An 11,795-nucleotide genomic window follows, 5' to 3' on the forward strand; every position below is an offset into this window, starting at 1 on the left:
GCCCCGACGTTGTCCTTGCTGTGACGGGGTGGATGGGGCCCCCTTCTGCCCCCCAGGTTGCCCCACACCAGACCCCGCAACTGCTGATGCAGGATGTACGGAGCTGCTGCTGGGGGATGCCAAGGTCTGAGAGATGGAAAAGGCACCTCTTCCCCCGGTACCACCTCCTCCCCAGCCCACGCAGCCCAGCTGTCCCAGGGGTGCTGGAAGAGCTGACCCCCCTCCCCACTGGTCTCCCTTTTCTGTGGGTCAGGCTCCAAGGATCGTCGCCAGCCTTCAAGGGAAAGGATGGCCCTCTGCAAGGGGTATCGGGTGTCCCTCTGCAAGGGGTATCACACCCAAGCTGGCCTTGAAGGTAAATAGGGCAAGCAGGGACAATGCCCTCATTTCAAATATAGCAAAGCCCCTGGACCTCTGAGTTGCTTTCTGGTGGCCACATGAGGGAAAGATGCTGCACTGCCTGTCCTGGGCTTTTCAAAATCTCCCTGTGCACTGCCTGTGCTGTAGGACCTGAGCCCCCCTCCATGTCCCTCTAGAGCACTTAGCCCTGTCGCAAGCACCTTGGGTTTATCAAACCACAGCACAACAGGGAGAGGTGGAAATTGGGGCAGGGAAGGGAATGACAGAGAGTCACAAGCTAAAATGCAAAGCATGGACCACCCCAGGGGAAAAAGAGACCATGCAAAACCAATAGAGTATCTCCATGAGAGTGCTGGAAAACAGCCTCCCACTAACTCTCATCCCCAGCCTGGGAAGGGAAAAGCTTCACACCTGCTCTGAATGTCGTGAAGGCTGCAATAAGCCCAGACAGGAATAGAAGTCACTAACTAGATGCTTTCCCTCCTCCAAGTGAAAATGCAGCCTCCTCTCCTCTCCTCTCCTCTCCTCTCCTCTCCTCTCCTCTCCTCTCCTCTCCTCTCCTCTCCTCTCCTCTCCTCTCCTCTCCTCTCCTCTCCTCTCCTCTCCTCTCCTCTCTCCTCCCTTGCAGCACCCCAGCAGCCGTGGTGCCAGTGCAGCAGCATGCATGGCGTCCCAGCTTGGCTCACGCACCCGCTGCCAGGTTTGTCGAGCGAGATGATGCCATCCACGTCGGAGAGCCCTGCAGCCGGCGGTCAAGTGTGCAGGGCAGGGAGGAACGTGGCCAGCGCGGCCGAGGGGAGCTGGCTGCATCCGGCACCCTCGGCGAGGACACAACAGCACCCCATTTCACAGGAATAGAGGTGCAGAGGAGGAGGGCTATCAAAACTGTTCAGTGACCAGCGTTATTATCTTAATTACCTCCTTCATGGCCTGACCTGCTGCAGCTAGCCCTGTTTCTGTGTATGTCTCCTCCTGGACTCTATTAAGAGAGATGTCTTCCCCATCCCCTCCAAGGAGATGAGTGGCAGGGACCTGGCAGCGAGGGGACGCGTGCTCCAGAGACAGGAGCCATAGGGATTGCTGTGACACAGTAGTGACAGTGGAGACCCTAGAGCTCAGGCAGCGCTAATGGAGATGCCCATCGCTGGGTATCAAGAAGAGCCAGCAGAAAGTGTCAGAGTCCCTCCAGGAAAGGAGGGATTCCTCAAGCAGCCACCCTGTTCTGAGCCAAAAGCAGCAGGCGTTGCACTAACAACACAGCCATCTGAAGCAGAAAGGCTGGGAATATCTGAGCAAATCCTCCCTGAGTCCTTTTTGCTGCCCAAACACAGCCCCATGCTCCCAGCAGGGCTCACAAATAGGACGTTTCAGCTGCCCACAAGCCTCCGAGACATGCTTTCTGGCAGGATGGTTTCTCTGCTTTTCCCCTCCTCCTTGTCATTTCAATAAGGGGGGACTGGGGACATGTCCTGCCCGAGAGAAGCTTGCTAAACCTTCAGACCTGTGCTTTGCAGGCAGGGAACTACCCAGTGGTGGTGAGCAATCCTGGCTGAACAAGAAATTTTCCAACAAGGAAGGAAGGAAGCGGAGCAAGGGAGTGTGGAGGAAACAGTGGCTGTGGTCACGTCCTAGGCATTCGTTATTAATTATAGCATAGCCTGGGAGCTGGGCACAGGGGAGAGCTTCAGAGCAGATCTTCTCTTCCCTGGCACCCCTTGGTCTGGGGTTCTGCCAGCACCTCCCATGTCAATCCCACCGCGAGTGGGGCTGAAGACCAGGGAAGCTGGAGCAAACACGGCAGCCTGAAATCTGGCAGTGTTGGTTCTCCATCTCTTTTCTGTAGATCGAAGGGTGGAGAGAAAGGGAGGGGAGCCTGGCACAGCTCCTGCCCGAGCCTAGTGTGCCATCTGGCATTTGGATGCAACGCAAGGGGCTGAGTGGGAGGCAGCAGAGGGACCTGAGTCTTCTGGCCTGACGTTGGAGGGATCTTGGAGAGAGGGAAGGAGAGAGGGCTCCAGCAGCAAGGAGAGAGGCGTTTGCAGACGGGAGCCAGTAGGTCCCTGGGCACAGATCCTGCCCACAGGAAGGTTTTCATGATTCAGTCAAGAAAACATACATTCTGGAAAAAAAAATTAAAAACTAAGGAGAGGCAAATAAACTGTCTTGCCTGGGGAGCTTCAGCTTGGCAGGATGACGCAGTGTGTCCGCCCTTTTCCTCTCACCCTGCTACAAGCAGCAAGGGTCACTGAAGGAAAGGGGTTCCAGCAGTGGAAAGTGTTACCAGCTGCTGAGCTGAACCAAGCAGGGATAAATCCAAGTTTTGGGGGAGCAGCAAGGATTTGTTGAGACACCGTGGCTGTTCAGATGGGCAGGACGGCACAGAGGTGGGGTTAGCGAAGTGCAGCCTTACCAAGCATCTTGGGCAAACACCGGGGCAGAGGGTGTCCTGCCCCAGAGCCAGAGTCTGGGATGTACAGGAAAGATTTAACAGCCATCCACTTTTGCCTCCATCTTCTTGGGATGTGATTCCTGGGAGGCACAGCCTTAGTGGATGAAGAAAACCTCCCGCACTATTTTTGCATCTGCACTAAAGTAACCTGGATGAAAGAAACCTTCCTGCTTCAGAGTTCAGGCCAGAGGTGGAGTGGTATAAGAAGGAAAAAAACATTCCCCTTGGGCAGGTTGTATCCTGACTAACCCCATGGCAGCTGGGCTGTGCCCCGTGGGAGATGGGGGACAAGTCCAGGCATATCCTGGGACTGGCTTGCACCAGCAGCGGAGGAAGGATGCCCCTTTTCACAGACCTTGGTGCGATGCATGGTGGTAAGCATGCCAACCATAACAACAGGTCACATCCCCTGATTATTTCTTCCCCTGTCTTGTTTCTTTAATTAATCTCAAAGAGAGAGCAACCAACCCACCTGCACCCTCAGGCTTTGGTGGGATCATTTCCCTCACCCCCCACAGGGCTCCTGTATGCCATTGGAAAGGCCAGGGCGAGACGAACTCCTGCAGCCCACCAGCTGGCAGGCTCTGCCTCCTCCTCTGCGCTCAGCATCCACGGGCAAGGCCTGCGGGATGTCCCGGGGAGACGAGCCTCCGCTCCCGCTGCCGAGCCCTGCTCCCCACAGAGCTGGCGCAGGCAGCAGATGGGCCCGTCTCTCCCTGCCAGCGCAGGCAAGGGGGCTGGAAGGTAGGAGGTGGAACCAAATCCAGTCTAATTAAGGGTAATTACCATTCATCCCAGGAAGCAGTAGGAGACAAAACCCACGTTCTCCCTGTCTATTAATAGCTGTCAGCAGCTGCACGGTTCCTGCTGGGACCCAGGGAGAGCGGAAAGCTTTGGGAGGAGCGGCAGCACGGAGAGCATCCTGCTCCCCCATCCTTCAGCGCTGGCTGTGCAGGGGGCTTTTTCCTCCTTCCAGGATGCCGTTTCTTTTGCCACTTCCCCCAGGACTCCAGGAGATGCCGGCTGCTTTTAAGCAGTGTTTTCCAGCAAGAGCTGCAGGGAGCCAGCCAGAGGAGGGCTGGAGACAGGGCTTTGGAGCCAGTCCCTGCTCCTCAGCATCCTCAATGTGCTGAGTCCCCCCCAGTTTTGGCAACTTTCTGTGCTCATTGAAAGGGTAGAAGCCATCCGTGCAAGAGGACTCCCCTGGCACCAAGGACAAACCTTGCTGGCTCCTGCCCTAGTGAATCCCTTTGGTGTCAGGCAGACATCAAACACCAACTGCCTCCTCTCAAACCTGACCTTCAGCTGCACCCGCGGTTCTTCCCCCCCAAAAGATGAACCGCATCTGACAGATGGGGGTTGCCTCGCTGACGGCATCAGCTAGAGAAGCCGCCCCACATGGCGCAAAGGACTCAAATAAAATGATATCCTGAACCAGTATGGTGACTTCTGGCTGTCACAGCGTGATGTGAGGATTTTGAGGACAAAGGGGGCTGCAGGAGATGCACTAGCAGAGCTGACCGGTGGACACGTGCACAGAGGGGTTTTTTTTTTCTCCTTCCACTCCTGCTACCTCCAGCTGCCACTGCGAACAGTCTGCCGCTTGCCATGGGCAAAAACCTCGCCAGATGTGTTTGTGCAGTCCCTGAGGAGACAGCTGGTGCTGGTGCCACCCCACCAGGGAGAAACCAAGAAGCAGATTAGAGGAGAGGAGAGCTACTTGGCTGCGGGGTGTCTTGGTGGCCCGGCAAAGCAGGCTGCAGGAGGGAAAGGCACCTTTCTGTGCCTGGGCACTGTCCTCTCCTGCTCTGGCACTAGGCAATGCCTGGCAATAGTCCCTGTCCCAGCAACACCCAGCATAGCTTCACTGCCAGTGCTGCACGGCTGTCAGCAATCCTTGCGCTTAGAGCTGCAGGGACGAGGGTCCACTTGGATCCCCTTCTCTCAGCTGCTCACCTTGAAGTGGAAGATGCCTAGACTGAGAGGGGCCACATCCAGCATCTTCTTTGAGAGGAGCAAGGCTCTGCTTCTTGCTGGAGCCTGTTGCCAAAAGAAACCAGGACAGCCACAGAGAAGGGAAACGTCAGAGCAGAGGTTCGTGTCAAAAGAGGGAGCTCCCCAGGCCAGCCATGGACGGGCAACTTGGTCTTTCAACTGCTGCAGGTCCCTGCAGCACACAGACTGCATACAGGCCACCAGTCTCTCTCCCTGGATGATCTTCAACAAGCGCAGCCTGCGGTGCTATGAAAGACCATTTGGGGATAGAGCAGAGGTTTGGAGCTCTCTGACAAAGCCTGAGCTTCTGGTGCCACAGCTCTAGAAATCACACCCAGTTGTGAGCTTTAAGACGTAGGCAGATAAAGCAAGGATTTTCCCTTCTCTCCCCTTCCCAGGATGACATGGTGCTGCCTTCATCCCCACGTGGCTCATCTCCCAGAAAGTCCTTACAAACGCCCTCAAAGAGACAAAGAAATCAGAGCGGGAGAAGCCAGGTAGGGTAACATGGTTCTAGTCCATCATGCCTGGGACACTCAGAGAGGTTGTCACCCTACAGCCATAGCTCTGTCTCCAGAACAGCACCTGAATCTTCACATTAGCAGCAGAAGATGCCCTGTGGGATATGTTCCTCCCACAGAAGCCACTGCAGGACCTGGCTCCTCTCCTGTTTATTTGTTGTGATATGAAGTTTGACTACTGTTACACTGTCCTCAAACTCCAGGCAAAGACGGCAGAGCTAATAATGCTCAACACCATCATAGGCACTGGCTGGGGGAAATCTGAGACCTGGCAGCTGAAGGGACAGAGAGGGCAGCTGGGATTTGCTGGTAGGATGATGCTCTAGTCACTAAGGCCAGGAAGCAGTGCCTTCCCCCATCCCCTTCCTCAGATGTGAACAGGGGGAACGGGAATGGGAATGGGAATGGATATGGGTGTTTTACCCTCCACACAGTCAGCCACTCCATGGCATTTGAGGAGCAACTGCCACAGCACACCCCACTGGAAACACATGCTAATATCTACACGCATGGAAAGAAATGCTAAGGTAGATAAAGAGCTAACAAACACAGCTATTTTTCAGCTACCACTACTTGTTTTCAGCATATGATTCAATACCTGATTGCATCCAGTTCAACAACTGACTGCAACACTTGGGCAATAATGTCTCTGGGAATCAATGACTCTGGGCAGACACAGCTGGACTCCATTGGACCGTGAAGTCTTCCAAACATGACATTTGCATTACATTAGCCGTGAGGTGGGCTAAAGACTTCAGTGTTGATGGCTTGTTGAAGGCTCAGCTCAGAAATTGAGCACAATTGTGGAGGCAACACAGGGGGCCTGTTTCTGTGGATCCCGTTTGGCTATCTATCTCCTTTGCTATTCGGGAGTCAAACTGAATACGTGTGTGGAAATCAGTGCAAGAGAAAATATTTCTAGTTTTATATTGCTCTCATTTCTGCTTTTCAAGATCTCAAAAGCCCTGAAGATGCATTCCCAGGAATAACATGGTCAGTGCGGGGCCAGTGTTTGTGAAGGGCTTTGCAAGGCTTCTGACACCCCCGCTGTGTTATACACCAGCTTGGCTCACAGGCGGTGTCACTGTCTTCTGGGGAGTTGAGTGACAGAATCAGGCCACACCTAGAAAAGAAGTACATTGCTGCCAAAGTCTAACTCCCCATCTTTGAAACTCACAAAGGAGGCCTCAAAATCTTGATCCTTTTTTTCATCTACGCCTCTTTGCATTTATTGTTTTGTTGCTGAGCCTTTCGGGTAATCTTGGATCACGTTTGTAACATCTTCTTCACGACCAGGAGGTAAATTCTATATGAAAGGCAGTGCAGCTTCCCAAAAATGCCAGCTATTATGGGACTTGCAGGACTATCATGAGTGCTGGCACCAGTATTACGTATGCTCCCACCGGGCACAGGCTGGCTACGCCCGTCATGTACCCGCTACGGAGCACATCAGCATTTTGAAGGAGCGAAAGAAAGCCACGTTTCAGTCTGAAAATCTACTGGCAAATACCGAAATGCTTAGATCTGAGAAATGGGAAAGAAGAGATGCATGTTTTCATCCCTTTCTTTACTCTCTATATTCCACAGCATTATGTGTGCAGTTGCTGCCTTGCCGAGGATTCAGGTCTTTCCCCTGCTCTACAAGACGGTGCTCACTGGCAGAATGAAAAGAGAGCAGACCGAGGAGGAGAGATGGGCACGCAGCAGATGGACCAAGATCTTCTTGCTGTCTGTGTAGTTCTCAGATTTGCTCTCCTCCCCCTTGGACCTGCCCGCGATCTGTCATTCAGGGGTAATGGCCCCAAAACACAAGGCCTTGAAGCAAGCCAGTTTGAGGCACCGATAGCCTATCTTTAGCAAGTAAGTTGTTGCAAACACTGGTAAGCTTTACAATACAAACGTGCAACAAAACAAGTATCTTGAGCACCGCAAAGCATTCACCATTTGAGTACTGGTACCTAATCATTCACGGAGCACTGCTTGCCCCGTTCTTTCCATGCTGCTGAGATGCCACAGCAGCTGCCACTGCAGGAGTGTACGGGACCTCGGCAAATGCCCCCACCAGCGCTCCTGGAGCAGCGACGTGGGCCAGCGCGGGGTGTGAGGGACATTGTGGTGAGCTCACACACTTCTTCCGTGCTGCAAAAGAGGGCTCCCACCAAGGCCCAGTGTCGCGGGCCTCCAGCACTTGGTTTCAGCAGCTTCAGCGGGGTGGGGTGATGGGGGAGCGCCATCCCAAATCCCATCCCTCTGCCCTCCCGCTGTTTCTTGCCACCCGACGCAACCCCCGGCAGCAGGCAGAGCCTGCGACGGCCGGCCGCGGAGCACAGCACCCTGCGCGGCCTCTGCTTAGGAGTCCCGGCTCGGCGAGGACCCACCCGCGACCCCCCCACGCGACGTGGGGCCAGCTCCCCACAAGCCCACACCCCACCCCCTCGGGCTGCCACGCGTGCCCGGCCCGGGAGTGGCTCCCCACACCCCGGTTTTGGCCCCCCGCAGAAGCCCCTTCACCGCCCAGCGCCACCGCCCCGCTCCGCCCGCCCCGGCAACGGCCGCGTCCCCAGCGACCGGCGGCGGCGGCGGCGGCGGCGGCGGCGGCGGCGGCGGCAGGTGAGGGCGGGCCGGGCCGGGCCGGGCCGGGGGGAGGCGGCAGGGCTGTTCGTACCCCCGTCCCCGACAGCCACGGGCAGGGACAGCCGGCAGAGCCGGCAGACGAAACCCCGAGGGGCGAGGAGGGACCCCGCATGTTTCACGCCCGGGCTGCGCCCGCGGCATTGCCGGGGGCTGCCGGCATCCCCCTCCCGGTGACCTCGCGTCGCCTCGGTGGGCACCCACCCCCACCGGCCCCCGGCAGTGTGCAGGTCTTGTTCTTAATCGAGCGGCTGGGCTAATGAGTTTTCTTCCCTCTCGGGGACTCCGGAGGGGAGCTTCGCTGGGAGGAGGGAGCGTGGAGTCGCGCCACCGGCATTTGAGGGAGCTGGACTGATGGGGCTGGCGGGGGCTGCGGCGTTTAGCAGCAGCCAGATGTTTTCCTTGCCTCCCCCTCTCCGAGTCTCCGGGGGCTGACACGACAGAGCCAGCTGCGCGGAGTGGCTGGGGTTGCAGTGGGCAACGCTCAGGTCCCAAAGTGCTTTCATGTTTCTGACACCTCTTTTGGGCAGCGACCCTTACCTGGGCATGCTCACCAGATATCCAGGACCACAGTGTTGACCCTTCACATCGCCTGGATTACAGTGATGACATTAACCATATTCCCAAAAGGCTGGCTGGCCTCATTCTGCTCAATCTCCCGTTACAGACAAATTGCATTATATCTGAAGCTAAACAGATTCCTCATTTGGCACACTTTTTTTTAAACTTACTTAAAGCCTATTGCAGAGACTCAGCCCCCTTGATGAGCCTGCAATATGCTGTCCTAATGCACACTTAGCATCAGCCTTTCAAAGTGCAAGGGAGCGTGCCAAGTCCCTGCAGGTGGCAGCGGGATCAGCGGTGTAAGCCAGCGCTGGGGATCGCTTGCCGATGTCCCCGCCAGCCTGCCTGGAGTAGAGGTAACAGCACAAAGGCCAGGACACCTGCAGAACAGCTGGTATTTTCAGGGCGCTGCTGCAGTGACGTGAGAGCTTCCTCGATTTCTGGGTAGACCGAGCTTCAGTGCAAATGCAGTCTCGGCTGGGACATAACCACCCTCAGAAAGAATTTCTCCTGCACTTACAAACTCTCCAGTAAATGCAGTGTTTACAGTTGCTCCATTTCTTGGATCGCCGTACTGCTGGTAGGAGGCATCAGCCAAAGGTCACCCGTTTCCATGCAACTCTTCTTTTTTGGTCTCTCTGGGCTTTGGTGTGAATCAAAAGAGCAGAAATCTTTTATTTCCAGATCAAAACAAGTTCAACTGGAGAAGGTTTGTTAGGCATGCTAGGTAGCAGCATAAGTTGGCTGTGTGAGTGGATTTCTGTCAGCTTCTTCCTGGGAAGGGAAGTATGATTTCTTTTTTTTTAGAAGTTTTAGTATCATTTACCTTTCAGCCTAATCTGGGTGTTGAATGACATAAACTGGGAATTTACTACATGACCTCATTCGTTGTGTATCATTTAATAGAGCCTTTTTAGCATAGGTGACTGATGTGTATGCAGAGTGGGTGGGAAGGAGCGTGCATTAACGCTGTTGACTTGGCCTATTGATAGTGAATTACAACGCTTCTCCAGTGTTTAAATACATGCTTAGCAAACCCGGCTGTGGGAACTGGCTTGGTGTGTTAGCTCTGGCTGGGTGAGGCTCCTGCAGCCAAGGCGGAGGGGACGCAGCGGTGAAAGAGGCCCTTCCCCTGGCAGTAAGCACACCCCGTGGGGTGTGCTTACCGTGCTGGGGGTGGTGGGAATGGATGCAGTGCGAGCGGTGACTCAGCGTCAGACTCAGCGCCCCCCCCCCCCCCCCCCCCCCCCCCCCCCCCCCCCCCCCCCCCCCCGGCCCCGGCACCGCCGGCGTGGGGTTGATTCAGACGCCTTGCGGGCTGGCTGTCGCACGCCGGCAGCCTTGCTCTTGCTGGCTTCACGCCGAGCGCTGAGTGGGGACGGCGGAGTCAGCGGAGCCGACTTGTTGTGGAGCTCAGGTCGAGGGAAAGCTCCTCAGCAACCCGGACACAGACACCCCGAGCTGTCTGCCTCTCCTTTGGGGCCACCCTGCGTTGGGGCTGGCCCACAGCTGGGTAGCGAGCACACCGGCTGACCTCCCACTGCAGGCGAGCTTCGCTCAGCGAGCTTCACCCAATGTACGGAGGGGCTGCACCGTTTCTAGAGCTGGGTTTCGGCTCTGCCTGAGGGCAGCTGTGTCTCCCGCTTGGTCTCCAGGAGCCCCTTTGGCAGTCCTGCATGCGCCATGGGTTACGTACCCTCTAAAAATCAACCTGCCATCGGTAAACTGGCAGCCAGATCATCTGCTGGAATGCAGCCGTGAAATAATCCTAGGCCACTGATGCTGCACTGGCTTTCCCCAAAAGCTGGCCTTTAACGATTGCTTCCAAAAGGTCAGGAAAGCCATCAGAAGCTCCAATTAGCTGTGACTGGCCTGGGGGACAGAGTGACACAGATGCTTTTTGAATAGGACGAAGGACTGAGCAAGGAGAAAACATTTTTCCCAGTCACTTCTCCTCTATTAATGCCACCTCACTGCCATCCAGCTGTGCTTTGCCCTTCTGCTGAAGTCCATCAAGCACCAAGAGCTGGGTTTCAGCTGGGTCAGTGTGCTGTGGAGAATCAGGCCTCTCCTCTTCCCCCTCAGTGGTGGACCGCCATCACAGCACCTTCCTTTGGGTGCAGGGAGCTTCGCAGAGAAAGGACTCCCAGTCCTCACATCTGCCTATCACCCATTCCTTCTCCTTCCACACCCACCCTTCTTCAGACCAGGCTCCCTTTTTCTACAGCCTTTGCCTTTGTCATCTGTACACCAGTGCCTCCCAGGACATACAGCTTCCCTGCCCTTGGCACCCTTCGTCCTCCTGCTTTGTGCCGGAGGATGCCCTGCCGCTGCCATCTCCACCCTTTCCTGACTGTCATGCTGAAATGGTTACTCTCTTCTCAGACCTGCTTCAAGTGCATTTGAAGAAGCCTTTGCTGACATATTTGCCGCAGTATAGCATGAATCATTTTGCTCCTCTCCTCTAGTTCTTGGCATTTCACAAATCTCCTGTCCTCCCCCTTTCGCCTGTTCCTTTGCAGGCCCTTCCTTAGATGTCTTTCGGAGGGGGAAGGAGCAGAGGGAGGAACACTAGCAAAGCCAGCTACAAAGCTTTCGGGGAGAGAGGGGCCTGTGCTGACTGAGGCAGCACAAACTGGGAGGGCAGAGGAGAAGGGAGCAGCCTTGTGCAGGGGAAGGTCCTAAGACGTTTCATCTGGGCAGCACTGCCTGGCTCACACCCTTCGCAAAGGAGGAGCTGTTTGGGATCAAAGCGCTGTTCAGCTGAGGGATGTTGCGGCACAAGATACTACGTGGCAGCTATCTTCTGTGCAGGATGTTACCACAGGATCCTTTTGACTCTGCTGTGGTGCAAGGCCACCTTTGCCCTGAGGCATCCTCTTGGTCTTGCAGGAAGCTGTCCTCACCTCTGACATTGCCATCCATCCATCTGCCTCATGCTTCTTTTACGTGTCCTGCAGTCTCTAACCGCCTAGCCCTGTGCTGCAGCCCTGGCATGTCCAGTTAGCCCCGGTAAGGATCAGCGTGGGTCTGTATGCCCTGGGAGATGTTCACCAAGCCTGGGCGCTCTTGTTGAACCCAGAACTCAAGGGGCAGGCTCCTTCCTAGTGTCTTCTCTGCCTCTTTCAGACCGGTAGGGCTGGTAAGGGAACCATTAGGACTTGCAGGCAATAACTATACACGTGGGATCCTGACAGCTGAGAGCGCTGGTCCTGAGTTTGGGGTAGGAAACAGCAAATGGGAAACTTTGGTCTGGGAAAGCTCCACAGAGCTAA

Source organism: Gymnogyps californianus, chromosome 3, assembly GCF_018139145.2.
Source record: "Gymnogyps californianus isolate 813 chromosome 3, ASM1813914v2, whole genome shotgun sequence".
Lineage (NCBI taxonomy): Eukaryota > Metazoa > Chordata > Aves > Accipitriformes > Cathartidae > Gymnogyps > Gymnogyps californianus.